The sequence below is a fragment of the Convolutriloba macropyga genome, unplaced genomic scaffold, assembly GCF_964194025.1.
Source record: "Convolutriloba macropyga unplaced genomic scaffold, txConMacr16.3 SCAFFOLD_1208, whole genome shotgun sequence".
NCBI lineage: Eukaryota > Metazoa > Xenacoelomorpha > Acoela > Convolutidae > Convolutriloba > Convolutriloba macropyga.
Window position 1 is genome coordinate 1 of NW_027450363.1, and position 7500 is coordinate 7500.

At 46.4% G+C, this 7500-nt stretch overlaps 2 pseudogenes; both read left to right on the forward strand.

Moving 5' to 3' along the window:
* The first annotated feature begins 207 nt into the window (after window positions 1-207).
* Window positions 208-359, forward strand: LOC142355832 (5.8S ribosomal RNA; annotated as a pseudogene).
* Window positions 360-2042: 1683 nt separating this feature from the next.
* LOC142355834 (large subunit ribosomal RNA) overlaps window positions 2043-7500 on the forward strand; it is a 7307-nt pseudogene continuing 1849 nt past the window's right edge.

Below are 7500 nucleotides of genomic sequence, written 5' to 3' on the forward strand. Positions count from 1 at the left end.
CTATGATATGACTAGTATTATGTTGCTTATAGTAGGCTAAGCGCAAGCCGAAACATCAACATGTGAAAGTCGTAGAATTTTGCGATCAAACTGTGGCTAGTACTTTGATGATGCTTGTAGCCAACCGAATTGGTTGAAAAGCCCAATAAGTAAGCTAACTTGGGAGAGCTTGTTGGAAACCAAATGCTACTAGATTGGTCCAAATACATCCTTCAACAGGGGATCACTTGGCTCGCTTTACGAAGAGGAGCACAGCTATATGTGTTAATTCGGTATGAATCGCAAGATTTGTTTACCGACCTCTCTAACGCAAAAGGCGGTCTCGGCTTCGGCTGTTGACTGCGTCCGATTCAGGGTTATATAACTCTCGATTGAACACATTGATGTTCTATTGTTGGTGCTTCCAATAAAATTGGAACACTTAAAGCAGAACCGATTCAAATAATAGCATTCTGATCAATGATTGCATTCCTTGATCAAGAACTGCTGGAGTCATTGTGATGGCGAATTTTCTTCATAAGAAAATTGCAAAGAGACGGAACTTAATGAGACTAGTATTATGTTGTTTCTAGTAAGCGGAAGCTGAAACAGCAACATGTGAAAATCAAGTTTTGTTCAATGATCTCGAGGCGATAAGTACTATGAAGCAACTAGTAGCCTAAGCATGACTCAGATTTGAGACAGTCAAAAAGACTGGCGAAACTTCTTCACATGAAAGTTACATAGAGAACTACAAATGTATACAGCGAGTATTATGTTGTTTCTAGTAGGCGAAAGCTGAAACATCAACATGTGAAAGTTGTCTGCAAACTGTAGAACGATATGTGATTAGTACTGTGCTGTTACTAGTAGCCAGTCTGACTGTAGAAGCCAAGACAAAGGGAAACTAATGCATCTGAAAAGGACAAGTTATGGAAAGGTATGCACGATAAGTATTATGTTGTTTCTAGTAAGCGGCAGCTGAAACATCAACATGTGAACGTCGTTGTGTACAGTAACCTAGAACTATATAGTCCTTAGTAACGTGCATTTACTAGTACCTGTAATTGGTATTCAGACTCAGGCAGTTTGGAATAGTTTGGCAAAGATGCACCAGAGAAAACTGGGATTTGATACAGAAATTGTTGAATACAAGTATTATGCTGCTTCTAGTAGGTTGAATCCGAAACATCAGCATGTGAAAATTGAAAACATTTCTGGTTCGAATTGTCACAAGTATTTGGTGATCTGAGTAGCCAAACTCACTACAACGCCAATTGAAGGCAAAAATTCTCAACGGGAAAAGCTATTCTCATTGAATGAGCTAACAAGACGAGTATTATGTTGCTTCTAGTAGGCGAAAGCCAAAACATCAACATGTGAAAGTCTTGCTGAACAAATTTAATGTTGTTGAGCTCAGTACCGTGTGAATTAGTAGCCATAATTGGCGAGCGAAAATTGAACTGGCGAAACTTCGTCTTTGGAAAATTGCAGATGCCGAGCACTTATTTTGCAACGAGTATTATGTTGACTGTAGTAAGCGAAAGCCGAAACAGCAACATGTGAAAGCTGTTGAAATTTGTGGTCATTTTGCAATAAGTACAAGGAGTGTAACTAGTAGCCAGGTCAAAATTTGGGATAAGAATGAGCAAAAATTCTGCATGAGAACAGTTGAAATTATGAAACTAAATTACAAAGACTAGTATTATGTTGTTTCGAGTACGCGAAAGCGGAAACATCAACATGTGAACGTTTGTAACGAAGTTTCGTTAATTTTCAGCCTAGTACTGAGCAAGAACGAGTAGCCTCATCTCCAATCCCACGCAAAATGTAGTGAAATATGTGAGTGAACCTTATTCACGGTGAGGGTTTCCCGAGGTCTGTATTGCAGCGAGTATTATGTTGCTTCTAGTAAGCGAAAGCTGAAACAACAACATTTGAAAGTTGGAATTAATGACTGAATGGAAACTTCGACCTGTGTTTGATAGTAGTAGCGAACAAAACTGCTGAATCGGTTTCTGTCTCATATTGGTCAGTGAACCAATTAAGAGACAATCAACTACATAACCTGAATTGGGCGAGAGAACCCCCTTAACTTAAGCATATCAGTAAGGGGAGGAAAAGAAATCAACTGAGAATCCCTTAGTAATGGCGAATGAACAGGGAAAAGCTCATCGGGAAGAGAAATGGCAACATTTCTCGGTGTCCGGTATGGTTTGATGCTAGACTGGTGAATTTGTCCTGATGTCTACTGGAAAGTAGCATCAAAGAAGGTGAAAATCCTGTAAAGGTCATTTTCGATACCAGTCATAATGGCTCATTCCTATGAGTAGAGTTGTTTGAAAGTGCAACTCGAAGCTGGAGATATGTCTCTCCAAAAGCTAATTATAAAGCGAGACCGATAGTAAACAAGTACCGTGAGGGAAAGTTGAAAAGCACTCTGAAGAGAGAGTGAAAAGTACGTGAAACTGTTGAAGGGGAACTGGAGTGAGCGTTACCATACTCAATGCCTTGATATTATATTCTCGGCTACCGAGTAGTGTAGTTGTCGTCTTTTGGCAAATCTTGTTAATGAATCGAGCAGAAGTTTTCCTCGGAATTCTTCTTGTTGATTCTAAACAAAATGAGATAAATTGATCTTGATTGCCTGTCTGACCTCAACTTCCTATTCAATGCTCTCTACAGCCCGTCTTGAAACACGGACCAAGGAGTGTGAGTTGCTTGCAAGTGTTGTCGCTCATTGAAAGCGCACACGCGAAATGAAAGTGAACAGTGTAATTTTTATGAATTGCACTACTTTGTGTGGTGAGGGCGCCGATTCGGTGTCCCGCAACCACGGACGGTTTTGCTCTTATTGCATGACTGATCCAGAGCAAGTAGCACACGACCCGAAAGATGGTGATCTATGCTTGGGCAGGGCGAAGCCACGGGAAACCATGGTGGAAGCCCGAAGCGGTTCTGACGTGCAAATCGATCGTCTGACCTGAGCATAGGGGCGAAAGACTAATCGAACCATCTAGTAGCTGGTTTCCTCCGAAGTTTCCCTCAGGATAGCAAAAGCTTGAGCAAGATTGAAAAATCTTCGCAAAGCAATTTCATCGGTTAAAGCGAATGATTAGAGGAATGGGGGAAAATTTTTCCTTCACCTATTCTCAAACTATAAATCGGTGAGATGTCCTTGTGACTTAATTGCACTTGGACTATGAATGCAAGCTTTTTGTGGGCCGCTTTTGGTAAGCAGAACCGGCGATGTGGGATGAACCAAAAGTTGGGTTAAGGCGCCTAACTACTTGCTCATGAGTCACCACAAAAGGTGTTGATTGATACTGACAGCAGGACGGTGGTCATGGAAGTTGAAATCCGCTAAGGAGTGTGTAACAACTCACCTGCCGAATCAATCAGCCCTGAAAATGGATGGCACTAGAGCTCGTGGCCTATACCCAACCATGAATATCAATATCTAACGCAAGTTAGATTAGAGAAAAAGAGCCTCACCAGCTCAAAAATGATATTCATGTGTAGGAGGACACATTGATTGCGCTAAAGTATGCACGCAAGTGTATGCGCGAAGCGATCAATGGAGCAGATCTTGGTGGAAGTAGCAAGTACTCAAATGAGAACTTTGAGGACTGAAGCGGGAAAGGCTTTCATGTGAACAGCGTTTGCACATGAGTTAGTCGATTCTAAAAGACAGGCTAATGCCAAAGTCTTGAATAGTGGTTTCTTGAAAACTGCTGAGTCTCGAAAGAGCATCGGGTTAAAATTCCCGAACTTACTCTCCTGGCATTGAGACGGCAACGTCATTGAGGTCGAACTTTGTCATTGGGACCTTGGGGAAGAGTTATCTTTTCTTTATAACACGTTGTAGAGTCCTTGGAATTGATTCAATCAGAGATAAGGCTCGAAGCGTGCAAGAGCACAGCAGCATTTGCTGTGTCCCAATTGTTCCTGGTGGCACATAAAAGTTTGGCTTAGCAGATGTCAGGAGAGTGAATCGTACCGATTACCGCATCAGGTCCCCAAGGTGAAAAGCCTCTGGTCTTGGAACAGTGTAGATAAGGGAAGTCGGCAAAATAGATCCGTACCTTCGGAAGAAGGATTGGCTCTGAGGAGTGGGTGTAACAAGCCTTTAGTTTGACGCTTCGGTCTGCTAAAGCGTGCGATGGCCTTCGGGTTGTTGGCGTTTGGTTTGACTGCTAGCTGATATGCTTTAGGTCTATTCTGTTGCACAAAAAACACTCGAACTCTGAACTGGTTCGGACAAGGGGAATCCGACTGTTTAATTAAAACAAAGCATTGCGATGGCTGGTGAAACGGTGTTGACGCAATGTGATTTCTGCCCAGTGCTCTGAATGTCAAAGTGAAGAAATTCAAATAAGCGCGGGTAAACGGCGGGAGTAACTATGACTCTTTGGCGGGAGTAACTATGACTCTCTTATGACTCTCTTAAGTGATGATTAGTTGACTGTGTGCAACCTCCACGAGGTCTCGCTGGAAACTGCCATTCGTGGCTGAGCTAAGCACACCATCAATAGTCCCCGGAATGGACAAACCTTAAAAACTTGCCCAGTGGAAGGAAAACCACTCAACAAACCACGGTTTCGGAGTCATACCAAAACAAAGACTGTCCGTGGAAGGCAAACCACTAAAACCACGGTTTCGGAGTCACACCAAAACAAAGACTGTCCGTGGAAGGCGAACCACTAAAAACCACGGTTTCGGAGTCATACCAGAACAAAGGCTGTCCGGTGAAGTGTGCTGACCACCTTAAAAGTTCGCCAACCACTTTGGGTAAAACCAAAGTCTGTACCTCGGTACAGTAGTCCCAACGATGAAGACAATCAATGAGAAAGATCTGGCCTCAGCCAGACAAGACAGTGTGAGCACCAGTAGTTGTGGAGACGTGGCCTCCAAGTGGACCTGCGACATCTGCGGACAGGGTCCGTTCAGGAGTGAGCTCGGCCTGAAGCAGCACAAGACCAGAAGTCACAAGTCAGGGGCATCACAGACGAAAGCATCACAGGGAGCACATGCGGGCAGGGCTCCCACCCAGGAACCCGTGAGTGGCCAAGCAACAGCCCCCAACTGGTGCTGCTCAATCTGTGGTGCTGGACCCTTCAAAGGACAGACTGGTCTCTCACTTCACACCAAAAGCAGGCACCCAGATACATACCACCAGATGCAGGCCCAGAAGACAGGCAGATCTAATGCAAGGTGGACTCTTGAGGAAATGGCTCTGGTCAGAGACGCGATGAGGGTCCTTGATCCCGCATCCCAGAAGCAAGAGAATGAGCAACTGGCAAGACTGTTCCCCCATCGATCCGCTGAGGCATTCAAGGGCTTGAGAAAGAACCAACAGTTTGTGGCAATGATGCAGGAACATGACAGGGAGGAAAACACTGTGCAGGAAGACAGACCAAGACACTGTCTTGAGACGGGCATCGACCTTGAGATGCTGGCTCTTCCTCCTCCGGGTGAATGGCACAGAATGACGGACGACGATCTCACCCAGTACGTCGAGAGAGAGGGACAGATGTGGCTACAAACCCTTGCACAAGAACCAGGGAAGAATGGGGGACAGAGGGCTCACAAACATCCTAGACGATCCAAGAAGGGCATGAGACGGCACCAGTATGCAAGACTGCAGGCTCTTTACAGACGTGACAGGGCTAAGGCAGCGGCATCAGTGATGGATGGGTCATGGGAGAAGTTTGGTGAGCACAACCCCATCACCGACAAGACAGGGTTTCTTGATGCTTGGCAGCAGCTCCTTGAGACGGAAGCAGAGACAATAGACCTAAGCACAATCAGCGGTCAGGGTTGGGTCACTCCAATCACCATCGAAGAAGTGGCCAAGTGTGTGCAGACCATGGGACAGACAGCTTCTGGACCAGACAGGGTGAGCAGGAAGACGGTGACTTGCATCCCCTTCAAGAAGTTGGTCTCCCACTTCAATCTCTGGCTGCTGGCTGAACATCTACCCGAGTGGCTCCTTAGTGGAAGAACAGTGTTCATCCCCAAAGTGGCAGGGTCTCAGGAACCAATGGACTTCAGACCCATCACAGTGGCAAGTGTACTGGCCAGGGTGTTCCACAAGTGCTTAGCTGCACGACTTGAGGACCTAGACGACAATATCAGACAGAAGGGCTTCAAGAGGGTAGATGGGACGGCAACCAACTCTCTTCTGCTGCAGGGCATTATCAGTGAGGCAAAGACACAGAGACGGGGACTCAAACTGGCCTTCATAGATGTGAAGAAGGCCTTTGACAGTGTGACCCACAAGGCCCTGGCAGAAGCAGCACTAGAAGCAGGCATAGACCCCAAGATCCTCAGATACATCATGAAGGGCTACAAGAGACAGGGCACAACTCTGGAGATCGACGGAGCAAGACGCTTGGTGAAGCCATCCAAGGGGGTCAGACAGGGGGATCCCATCTCCCCAATCCTATTCAACCTTGTGATGAACAGGGTGCTGAAGACTCTACCCCAAACGACTGGAATCCAGATGGGCTCAGAAAAGCTGAATCACCTCGCCTTTGCCGATGACGTTGTGTTGCTAGCTCAGACGCAGACAGGGCTTCAGGACTCTATCAACAGACTGGAGACAGGGCTGGAAAGATGTGGTCTCTCTCTCAATGCCAAGAAGTGTGCAACCCTAGATGTGGACACAGTGCCAAGGGACCGACAGATAGTGATAAACCCTAACACAGTGTTCAGCAGCAGGGCAGGAGGTCTCCCCGTGATGACAGCAGAGTCCTTCTACAAGTACCTGGGCATTGAGACAGGGGCATATGGTACGAGGACAAACACCATCAAGAAGCTGGAGAAGAAGCTAGATGACCTGAGAAGAGCCCCCCTGAAACCACAGCAACGAATCTGGATACTCAAGACCTACTGCATACCCAGTGTGTACCATCAGCTAGTCCTTGCAAAGACAACGAAGCAGGTCCTGGGAGGCATTGACAGGGTCATCAGGAGGACGGTGAGGCAGTTCCTAAGATGGCCCAAAGACACCCCAAAGGAAATGTTCCATGCAGACGTTGACGATGGAGGACTGGGCATACCTGAGCTGCAGAAAAGGGTACCACTGATGCAGGAATCCAGACTGACAAGACTAATGAGAGACGAGGACCCAGCAGTGGCAGCCCTCACCCAGACAGTGTTCTTCAAGAAGTTGCTGGAAAGCATAGAAGCAGCAAGGCCTACCGTTGACAGTTTGACCCCACATAGCATAGCAGAGCTCAGAATCAGACAGGGAGACAGGTTGCACACCACAGTAGATGGGGCTGGACTCAAGACTGTGCGACAGTGTGGGGGTCATGGGATCTTGACCAACGGCACACTACTCATGACAGGGTCCACCTTCATTGCTGTGATGAAGATCAGAGGCAACCTGATGACAACAAAAGCTAAGATGCAGAGGTGGCACAAAGGACAGGACCCTCATGTGATGCATGTGGTAGACGAGAGACGCTGGCCCACATCCTCCAAGTGTGTCCAAGAAGCTGGGGCGAGAGAATC